Consider the following 12,598-nt stretch of genomic DNA (forward strand, 5'->3'; position numbering starts at 1 on the left):
TCTGTATATATATATATATATATATATATATATACAGATAGATAGATAGATAGATAGATAGATAGATAGATAGATAGATAGATGTGAATGAATGCATGTTACTGCGTAGAAACATGGAGGAAATTTACTCAATTTGCTGAATAAACATTGAATTGAATTTGGAATTTTAATGGAGTCTGTTGTCAGGAGTTAACCACTAGAGCGAAACTCGGAGTGATGTAAGTGAAACTTAACTTTCTATCAAATGTGTGTGTGTGTGTGTGTGTGTGTGTGTGTGTGTGTGTAGCGGTGAAAAGCGTAATAAATACATTTGTATGCATATACATAGATAACTATTTATTTGCATTTTTTTATATAAATAATAGAGAAAATATTATATGGATATTATGTATATATTCATTTAATTATAAATATTAGCAATGAGCAATAGAGGAAGACACACATATATATATATATGTATGTATGTATACATACAAATATACATACATATACATACATACATACATACATACATACATATATACACACACACACATACATACATATATGTACATAACGAAAAGGTGTGAGTATGACATGGTATATGCACGTGTAGTTGTGTGTACCTGAACAGTAATGGTCTACTTTCTGTGTGGTTACAGTTTTCTTTTTGTGTACGTGTATTGAGTTTGCGTGTGTATAGAAATCCGCTATCGATACCTCCTCCATTCAGAGAAAATGTTTGTGAGCTGAAATCTTGATGGGTGTTCTATTTATAGTCCGCCCTCTCCAGCCCTTCCATTCTTCACCTATCAACCGTCCTCTTTCACTCTCTTTCTCTCTAATTCAATCTACTTCAACACGGAATGTGTTAGCATCAGTATAATAGTATCTTGTTTTGTACAGAAACGGCTAGGAAGTTGCCAAAAATTAATACAAACCAACTAGACAGCAATTCACCGCAAATGTGTTCGGCGAATTTTTCGTAAAGGTAATGCTTCGGTTTATCGATCGATAACTGCGGATTCTATAGATTTATCTAGGTGGAAAACTTGACAAATCTATCGACAATCTTCTCCTACAGTTCTTCTCTTCTCTCTATCTATCTCACTGAAAAAAATATATATACCTGCTGTACTGATGGTATTTCGACGGCTGTTATCTGTATAAAATAATAATAATAATAATAATAATAATAATAATAATAATAATAATAATAAAATTTAGAAAGAAAACCTTTTAGTCTTCACTGTTCATTTTAGGTTCTATTGTTAGTGGCTTGCATCAGACATCAATGCATATTTCATATATTTTCGGTTATACTAGCATAGACCACTGTCTCGGTGACTTTATGCTATTAGTTTGTCTTCGGTACTGGCCGTAGTCTCTCTCAATCGTGACTTGCATTATCATTTATTCTTAATTCTATTTTTAACTTAGTCCAGTACTATATAGCAAACTGAGACCATTCATTCTATCTTAATTTAAGCCGTCTCATATATACAATTGATTTGAACAGACTTCTTATCTATCCTACTTTTAGTACGGTTATCTGGATGTCATCCATAGCTGTGTGGTTTAGAAGAACACTTCGCCACTAATTGCTTTCCGGTTCGAATCCGGCTCAATTCCACATGGATACGTGTCAGAAACTTAGGTATAGCTTTGCTTTAACCGATGCCTTTGTAAGTGAAGTTAAGTGGACGTAAATTGTGTAGAAGCCTGTTTGAAAGAACGTTCATGTTGTTGGACAACAGGCTTAATTCGTCGCCCTGCTTAACACCATTTTAGCAGAGCTTACTGTTTGGAAACTTGCATAACGGGTCTCTGAACGGCTGATATTTCTCATTTCCAAGATCCAGTCTATGAACACTAACCTTTATCCACATACTCGATCTCAGTATAGACTTCAAATCACACCCAAGTTTGGCTAGGATTTAAAATATTTCATTTTTGTGTTTAGTTTTGCAAGATTCTTTATATGAACTCGTGTGTTGAAACAAATTTTGGTGTTTCTCGAGAGGTTCATTATGCCAATAATAAAAAATGTACTCCGGTTTCACTTCATCTCTTTTATTATTATTAATCAATTCGTTAAGGCGACGAGCTGGCAGAATCGTTAGCACGCCGGGCGGAATGCTTAACGGCATTTCGTCCGTCCTTATGTTCTGGGTTCAAATTCTGCTGAGGTCGACTTTTGCTTTCCATCCTTTTGGGGTCGATGAAATAAGTACCAGTTACCCTTCCCCCCAAATTTCAGGCCTTGCGCCTATAGTAGAAAGGAGTATAAGACAATTAATTCGTTAACTGTCAGCCAATTAACTAATCGTTTGTTTAATAAATCATTCGACCAATCACCTAGGTTTATTTATCAAAGTCCTTTCGTCAACATTAGCGTTACAAATATGATAGAACACATTAGATAAATGTGAGCATTAACATCTCCAAAGCTATGTGATAGTCCTGCTTTGAAAGCCTTTAATCCTAATTCTGCACTTCCGGGGTTGTCACGTGGCCAATCATTAACAGCAGTAATTTGATCTCCGAATTTCTTCATTCAAGACTGTATCCAGTTTAGAGCAGTAATGCCAATGAATACTGCTTTCATTTAGTCATTTTATCCTTCCATTACGCATGTGATTCATATTCCTTTCAGACCTGCAAGCCATAATTAAATTTACACCTACAATCTGTTTAATATCATTTTAGGCTAAGAATCAATATTCAAATATATTTATAACATAAGGCAGGACAGCTTCGCAGAGGTTGTCTGTACTTTTCGGAGTTAGAAAATTTTACATCTGTCACACAGTTGACGAAACAATGTACAGCTATAAGTATTGGTTACATTTGGCTATTATTTTTAGCAGATCGAATGACCACGTAGAGACTCTCTCTCCTTCGTTCAGTGGAATGTTAGTTTAATGCAATATTTCAGTGTTATGGTTAATTATATTCACGAGCACGTGTGTGAGTAAATAAATAGAGCATATATAGGTTTTTATTATGTGTGAGAGGTTGGAGTGGAGGCGCAATGGCCCAGTGGTTAGGGCAGCGGACTCGCGATCACAGGATCGCGGTTTCGATTCCCAGACCGGACGTTGTGAGTGTTTATTGAGCGAAAACACCTAAAGCTCCACGAGGCTCCGGCAGGGGATGGTGGCGAACCCTACTGTACTCTTTCACCACAACTTTCCTATTTCTCTTGTGCCTATAATTCAACGGGTCAGCCTTATCACACTGAATATCCCCGAGAACTATTAAGGTTTCGAAAAGAGCAAGAATCCTTTCCTAAAAAAAAAAATGCAGTCTTTTCTTACAACCGTGTGCTTGAGCTGGTGGTTAACCGATTGAACTCTAAATCTCCAGTCAAGAAGAGAAAATGCATACACAATCTCTCTATATATAGTACGATCGACAAACCGTGAAACGGTCCGTCAGGTGACAACTTTACACCTTTTTTCTAACATTAACAATATAGAATGAATGTATGTACATTTTTATTTTACACACGATGAGGTTATTATCATTAATGCGCGTGTGCCTAACTGTAAATGTATGAGTGTGTATACAATATATACACGAAAAATTTAAAAAAAGAAACACTACAATTTGATTAAAGCTGATTAAATAGCAAAAATCAATAAATGAAGATGAAGATAGATAACATGTGTGTGTGTGTCTGTGTGTGTGTGTGTGTGTGCTTTAAATCTGTAAATGCTATTAGGTATTATGGGGTATATCTGTAGATTAATGGTTGGTGAGTCTGTGTATGTGTGTATGAACGTGCGTGTATGTATGCACGTATTAATGGATGTATATATATATATATATATATATATGTGTGTGTGTGTGTGTGTGTGTGTGCGTGTGTGTGTGTGTGTGTGTGTGTGTGTGTGTGTTAAGTACTTCTCGAATGTAATACAGATACAGAAATGTGTGTATAAATGTACAACAGAGTAAATCTATAGGTTTTAGCCAGCTGTTTACAGCTAACTAAAATAGATAAGTGATATTATGAATGTCCGTATGTCTGTGTATGCATATGTGTAATGTGTTTGAGTATTTTTCGGATGTAATACAGAAATATGTATTTAAATCTATAGAAATTTAGTATGTACTACGGAATATTTGTATCAATTCTAACCAACAATGTATATATAAAGAGAGGTATAAATACACTGTCTTAATATACAGCCTCTTTGTGAACTGAAGAAAAAGGATCATCCGATCTAGTTTCAATCCTATGCTATGATTTCATTAGTCATTGAATAAATCCACTGTTACAAAGAACTTTAGTAAAGCGAATAAACTGATTTGCATATTACAACGCATTTTTGAAAACTAGATTAATACATTACTGTGGTACATTCACAGTGTATAGATTTTAGTCAACATTGTATGTGATAGATGTAAGGACCTTGTTGCTATGTACAATATACTTAACTACCCACCCACGGGACCACCGCTTATAAATCCATATTAACTAAAGCTTAAGTAAATCGGGTAGCCGGATTTGCTTACAATTACGCATCCTTGGCTCCAGCTCGATTCATAAATTAATGGTACATCGTGTCTTGTTCCAATGCTGTATTGTACTTCAGTGTATAACTATAGATTTTACTAAACACTTTACGCCTTAATAATAGTGGATTATAAGTATTGTCTCAGCAATTTAATATGTGTATGTGCGTAGTGTGTCTCCAGAGAATAAACGCATATACTTAGATATATGCGTGTTAGTGTATTTGTATGAATGTGAAAGAGACGGAGAAAGATCAATGAACTATATTATACCATCTTCAATGACAAGCTAATAATAACACGCCCTATCACTAATATCCAATAATTACTGATAACCTTGAATAATTGTTTTGCAATAATTGCATTACATAATATATATTAATACTTTATTATTATAAATAAATAATGAAGACATTATTATTATTATTATTATTATTATTATTATTATTATTATTATTATTATTATTATTATTATTATTATTATTATTATTATTATTATTATTATTATTATTATTATTATTATTATTATTATTATTATCGGATAGTATTTTAAATCAATAGTATAGTTGAGTGATGAATTGGTAGAATCGATACGGTGTCAAACAGAACACTTTTGTAGTAATTTTCCTATTCTTTTTCTTTTTTCTTTACGTTTTGAGTTCAAATCAACTTGAACCGGTCTCTTTATTTTTACAAGTGGTGGATTACCAGAGTCTTGTCGTAAGAGCGTCTCATAAAAAAGCTTTGCAGCATTTGTTTTGACTCTTTGCCCGTATCTATCTATGTATGAAACGATTAAAAAATGGTGGAGTGGTAGAATCATGAGAACACTGAACAAAATGTGTTATTGAATTTTGTCACCCCCATTTTACGCTCTGAGTTCAAACACTACTGGAGTCAACTTTGCCTTTCATTCTTGCGTGGCTGTTAAAATAGAGAAATAAATTAGGAGGGAGGTGGTTGATTAAATTCATTTTCCCAAACATATTCGTGGTTTTTATGTCAATGAAGAATCCATTATTATCTTCGCTGAGATTGTGTCGGTTCTTTACGTTCTGAATAAAAATCCCATCGATAGCAACTTCGCCTTTCGTCCCTTCGGATTTGGTAAAATAAAACCCCAGTTAAGTTTGAAGTAAAGGAAGTCAGGTAGTGTCACGCTCCCCTTAAAATCTCTGACCGTGCACCTAAATTAGAAGCATTTCTAACACGGCAAGATTCGTTAGAGCGTCGAATAGAATGTTTAGAGTCATTACATCTAGCTCTTTACGATCCGAGTTCGGATCCCATCGAGATCAACTTTGTCTTTCATCCTTTCGAGGTAGATGAAATAAAACACCATTTAAATAGTGGATTCGGTAATATCGATTTACACCTGCCTCTAGGAATTGCTGGCTTTGTGCCTAAATCGGAAGCAATTGATAATCGATGCTCTCAGTTTCTGGTTTTCTGGCTATCGACGAAATTAACTGAGATCGATTTTATCTTCCTTCAAATTTTTCGCCCAATGTCAATATTAGAACGAATCATCATCGATATCGATATTATTCAGAACCCGTTCTGTTCCTTTATAATCTGAAAGAGAAAGTTATGTTTTCATTTAGTCAAAATGTCTTGCTACTGGTCGCCATAGTTACCACGATCACAGAGAAACAAGACTGGAGAATCACAGAACTAATTCTTGAAACCTGTTTACACTGTGTGTATAATATGTATATATATATATATATATATATATATATATATAGAGAGAGAGAGAGAGAGAGAGAGAGAGAGAGAGAGAGAAAGTTAACCAGGCGATCTATTTGCACAGTGAAACTAAATGTATATTTATCAAACGTACACATGTAAATTTATTTACGACTTTGTATCCCTCCCCCTATACACACATAACATACACATACATTTACATACACACATAAACACACATGTATATATGTATACATATACTCACTCACACGCACATTTCTATGTGTGTGTATACACACGCACACACACATACATATATATACACACGAAGTCACACTCACGTACATAGTTTCAGGCATATATTTGCATAGACATACAATGGGTAGAGTTTCACCATTCACTACCACCACCACCACTACATCCAGAACCATCCGTTTATTTGTTTTCAGCTCTATTTCTGATACCTAATATATTTCTTTATATTTTCTATTAACTAATTACCAAAAGATCTCGTGCATTTCAATCTATTTCTTTTGCTCTACCTTTGCTTGTATCTACCATAATAATCTGATACGCCTCTAGTATTCTGTTTTAATTAGTTTCTTCTTTTCTCTCTGCTCTACATCGCCAGTTTTATTTATTCCAAAGTGTTTATATGTCTGATTTTGTGTACGTAACACACTCACACACGCTTGTGAGTTTGTTTTGTTCAGCTTCCTAGATTTAGATTTTTAGATATTTATCTATCTTAACGTTGTTGGTTTTAATTCTGTTTTCCTGTTATATTTCTTGTGTATTTATTTTGATGTGCGACTGATATGTTATAAGTTATACATACTCCTCAGGTGACAAGGTTATGTCTTCCACCCAATCTATAGAAATATTTATAGTAGGGCCTTTCAGTTAGTTGTCACCCTTTACCTACAGTTTTAAGCGCAGATTTATTACCTCTCAGTTGCAGATTTATTTACAAAGGCGTAGGAGTGGCTGTGTGGTAAGTAGCTTGCTTACGAACCACATGGTTCCGGGTTCAGTCCCACTGCGTGACACCTTGGGCAAGTGTCTTCTACTATAGCCTCGGGCCGACCAAAGCCTTGTGAGTGGATTTGGGAGATGGAAACTGAAAGAAGCCCTTCGTATATATATATATATATATATATATATATGTATGTGTGTGTGTGTGTGTGTGTCTGTGTTTGTCCCTCCAACATCGATTGACAACCGATGCTGTGTGTTTACGTCCCCGTTCGGCAAAAGAGACCGATAGAATAAGTACTAGGCTTACAAAGAATAAGTCCTGGGGTCGATTTGCTCGACTAAAGGTGGTGCTCCAGCATGGCCACAGTCAATACCGATAAAATAAGTGCCAGTATTTTTAAAAAATAAGTACTGGGGGCTATTTGTTTGGCTAAACCCTTTAAAGCAATGCGCCAGCATGGACATAAACAGAAGGTGAAAGGTAACACCTTTCTATTTCTGGAAAAAAACAGATAACCAGAATCGGTAGAGCACGTTTTAAATTCTAAGCTTAAATCTTACAAATAACTGAGGAGAATAGCTTTGCTTTTTATTCCTCCTGGGGTAACAAAATAAACAACTACTTAAAAGCGAGTGGTATATTTAACCGACTATTCGCCCCCACCGATTAAAATTTATAATGGTGTGCCTTTATTAGAAATCAATATTTCACTATTTCTGGCTTTTTTTGATAATTTTATTTTCATTCTCTTTATCTGTTTGTTTAATCTCGTATAAAATATTCAGAGGTTTCTTTCATTTCTTTCAAATAGTTCATTATAATTAAAGAATTATTATCGTTTCTTCAGGTAGTTTAATACGCTACGTCTTTATGGACACGTCTTCTTTTAATCTCACATTCATTTCTTTGACTTCCATTCTCCTGTATTTCTGTCTTTTATCTCTTCTACATTATATTGATAAATATTTATATTCTTTACTGTTCTAACTAGTTTCATTCCTCCTCCTCTTCCTCCTCCTCCTCCTCGTCGTCGTCGTTGTTGTTTTGTTAACTCTAAATAGTCTTTGAACCAAGAGACCTATGATGATCAAAGCCATCCTTGAAGGGTTTTGTTGAATAAATTGACCCCAGAAGTTATTTCTTAAAAGTCCAGCACTTATTCATTCGGTTGCATTTTACGGAAATGTAAACAGGCTAACACCGACTGTTAAGCAGTGGTGGATAAAGGCAAACATAAAGAAACACCCGTGCACACGTACACACACACACATGCATATACTCATTTATTATTTGTTTTATATATATATATATATATATATATATATACACGACGGGCTCCACACAGTTTTCGTCGACCATATTCGTTAACAAGGTATTGGTTGACCCGGAGCTATAGCTGAAGGCATTTTACCAGGGTAACGCGCAATAGGATTGAACTCAAAACTATGTGGTTGCAAAGCAGGCTTCTTAATTACACACCCATGCCTATTACAACAGAGATGAAATAAATGAATTTATTCTTTCAGTACTATCTCCATTACTATATGTTGATAGGATCATTTTGCCTATGAAAATACACACACTGGATATATTTTACTTTATCATTTACAGTAAAGAAATTAACTAAATAACCGATTAACAAATCAATTGTTCGACCGATCGTCTTATCAATCAGTCAAGTGGTTTGTCAGTCTTTTCTCCGCCATCTTTGACTTTATCAACGACATATTTTCTTCCCTTCTTTCGAAGTCTTTCATAATACTTTATTCTAATTAGCAATTGTTTCTGGAGTAGTTTTGTTTAAACACGTTTTGAACGCGTTTCTTACAGTTTAAAAACCTTTGTTTAAACACCTTTGTTTAGAACTTGCTGTTTGAGTTGTTAACTGTGTCTTCATATTATTGTTTGCTATTGTGTTTATATCCGCTGTATAAGACATGCTGACGTTTCCTGATTGATGTTCCTAGAATGGTTTATTGCGTAATTCATTCTGTTTCGATTGCTTTCTCTGCCTCTTATTGAAACAGAGCCGAGGCATATTTGTCTCTGAAGTGTGTACTAAAGCTTTGTTCGAGCTTCATATAACATCTCAGAGATTCCGTGTTTCTGTGAATTGGTGATTAAAAAAATCACAGGAATTACAATTTTTATCTGTAGTTCTGTTATCTTGTTTGCTTGTAGAATATATTCGCATATATTAGATAATCAATTTGGGCCTGAATTTTTCCGCTGCGATGATTTCTGGGTCTCCAATATTTCATGTCTGTTGGACCTCTTACGTCATCTGCACGAAATATTATGTTCCTATAAGTGCAGGAGTGACTGTGTGGCAAGAAGCTTGCTTCCCAACCAGAAAATATACATACTGCCTATAGCAGATCCAAAAGTGCAGCCCGGAGTCGACCGCCCATACTGACCCCCACTATCTACGCTAGTCTTTACACGAATCTCATGTAACCCCACATTCTATTTCTCCTGTTTTGTCCACAATGTTTTTCTTAATGTAAACCCTTTGTGGTTAATAAAGAAATTATTATTATTTTTGATATTATTATTATTATTATTATTATTATTATTATTATTATTACACAGGGTCAACATCGATCCAAGTCATCTGCTTGAGAAGCCAGGAGTTCTCCTGGCAAATTCCAATCACCCCCACCCAATCTTCCTGATATTCCCTTCAAGTGGATATTTAGACGTGTTGACGTTACAACGACCAACTCGTAAGTGTTACAGCTTGCTACTCCCATTGTTGTTTTTATTGTTATTGTTGTGTATTTGATGAAATCAAGTCAAGTAATTGACATAATACCGTGCAATCTTCAGTTTTGAGTTCAAACTCTATCAGGACCGGTTTTACGTTTCCTCTTTACGGAGTACTGGAGGGCTGGTTCGAACTAAGTGAAAATACATCTCCCCCGCCTAAATTTTGGCAATGAGACTACATTAAAAATCACCATGAGTATCATGTCTGTCATTATCCTCATCATCAACTTCATTATTTTTGTAATCACCATCACCACCACCACCATCAGCTGCAACAGTATCAGCGCCATCATCATCATCATTACTGTTGTTGTTATTATTATTATTATTATTATTATTATTATTATTATTATTATTATTATTATTATTGTTGTTGTTGTTGTTGTTGTTGTTCTTATCATCATCATCATCATCATCATCATCATCATCATCATCATCATCATCATTATTATTATTATTATTATTATTATTATTATTATTATTATTAAAGTTATTCAGCATTCCGTTGTTGTTCTGCCGATATTCAATTGCTAGATATCTTAACCAGATATCGATGCCAATTGCCTAAGAGCGGCAGGAGGTGCAGCCAGTTGCATACATTTAGCTTTATTCCAGTTTATCTGTCATTCATTAGAAGCGATATTAATAGTTGTTCTCCCATACACAATATATTCACAAAAGTGTCGCTGTTCTACAAGAGAACAATATTCTGTTCATCTTGAAAAGGTACCCTGATAAGAGGCTTGTTTTGTTAACCGTTTCCTTTGTTTACTACTTTCAAAGCTACCACAATAGCAGATATTCCTATTCAAAAATCTCAATATTATACTCATCACTTTTATCTATAAATCTACTTATGCTGTGTTTTTATTAATTTTAGTTATTATTATCATTATCATTATTCATTATTGTTCTTTTAAACACACGTTTTATTGGAACTCCGGAGTTTTGCATGCGTAGTATGCTTGCTACTTATAGCTTGCCTTTTTCATGGTATCTGTTCTTTTCAACATTATAATACTTTCCTGATTTTTCTGATCGTGCCAAGGAGACAAACCATTTGTAACAGCTCGACTGGCCACTCTAATCCGATTTCTTGATGCCTTCTTATACTGTACCCAAAGATCCAACAACAATTAGCATTATCTTCACTTCTCCGTTCCCTCTTTGTCTAGCACTGACAGATCACTCTATTCCTTTCATGATTCCAAGGACCCTCCTCTTTCGCCGCGTTTCATTGTTCATTCTTCTGTTCCCTTTACTCCCATTGCTTAGTAGACAACTTCAAATCCCATATTTTCTGCCACCACTATACTTGCTGCCTTTATTAGTCTATTGTTGTTAAGGTGGCGAACCGACAGAATCGTTAAGACGCCAGACAAAATGCTTAGCGGTATTTCGCCCGTCTTTACGTTCTGAGTTCAAATTCCAACGAGGTCGACTTTGCTTTCATCCTTTCAGGATCGATGAATTAAGTACCAGTCAAGCACTAGGGTCGTTTTATGAGTTTAGTAGAAAGGATTATTATTATTATTGTTGTTGTCGTCGTCGTCGCCGTCATCATCATCACCAATGCGTTTTGGCGTGAACGTACGTATCTTCAGAGTTCCGAGAAAACTGAACTGCTACCAAGTTTTACTAGGGAGATGTTTTCTCCCCATCTGAAATATTTTATGAAGTGTGAAAAATGGAACGTCTAACACAATATCTGCAGTAGACAAAATAGCCTGTCTTTTAGACATTATTTTAGTTTACATCTTTTATTAGCAATTTTCATTATGGTGTCTTCAATTAGCAGAGTAATAAAAAGTGTTAATAAGAAAGGAAATAACTCGGATGCAAAATAATATGTCAAAATGACTTTTCTGTACACGAAAACGAGTTTAAAATAAGATAAACAGAACTTAAGATATTAAAAAATGACAATGAATCAAATAATTTTTTTTACAAGATCAGGCACTTATAACTGGGTCCCTGAAAATTTTCGCGACATAAACAAGACACTGGCAACAAAACAATAAAGCAAATTTGTAAAGTAATAAAGATACTCATAACATTTCCTTTGCTGACGTCACACACCAAAGAGTAGTTTCAGATATGAATCGAATTCAGTCAAAGAAAGAGAGGTGTTTGTAATGTGATTCGTTGCAGATAAAGATATGTGAAATTAGAGAGGGGTGTAAGGGGAAAGGTAGAAATGGAGGTAAATCATTGGAAACGAGTCAGAAGGAGGAAAGAGGGAAAGTTAGAGACAATGATGGAGTGCTGTAGAAGAGGGAGATGACGAATGATATATTGTAACATTCTAGATTTTAAGGGCTTTTGAAGTTCGTTTAGACGATTAAAGGAGGGTAAAATATAGGAAAACTATTAAATCCAGGAAGTAAATAAAGCAAAAACATATTAATAAAGAAATTCTGTCTAAAGGTAATATTTATAACTAGGATTCTGCATTGCTAAATAAACTTCAGTGATTCCCTGCAGATAATCTGGCTTACATCAGTCTACAAAAGATTACTTTCTATTTGACAAGATGAATTAAAGAGAAATATTTCAGCGATAAAATATAACGCAACCAATGAATATATTCTTCGAAAGGAAATTATCATCATCATATTAAAAGACATAAAATGCAAGGAAAAAAATATATATCATATA

The 12,598-nt window shown here is 34.5% G+C and overlaps 1 protein-coding gene across 2 annotated transcripts in view; it reads left to right on the plus strand.

The window, feature by feature from the left end:
• LOC106874403 (uncharacterized protein DDB_G0275275) overlaps window positions 1-12,598 on the plus strand; it is a 95,266-nt gene that overhangs the window by 73,637 nt on the left and 9,031 nt on the right. Inside the window, exons 1-2 of one of the 2 annotated variants that reach the window (XM_014922130.2) lie at window positions 109-218; window positions 9,764-9,897. The gene's annotated coding sequence lies outside the window, so the exon portion shown is untranslated. Of the gene's footprint in view, window positions 1-108; window positions 219-9,763; window positions 9,898-12,598 lie in introns of those variants that run through there. The other variant, XM_014922129.2, reaches the window with a different exon arrangement.

This window comes from Octopus bimaculoides, chromosome 13, assembly GCF_001194135.2.
Source record: "Octopus bimaculoides isolate UCB-OBI-ISO-001 chromosome 13, ASM119413v2, whole genome shotgun sequence".
In the NCBI taxonomy this organism is placed as follows: domain Eukaryota; kingdom Metazoa; phylum Mollusca; class Cephalopoda; order Octopoda; family Octopodidae; genus Octopus; species Octopus bimaculoides.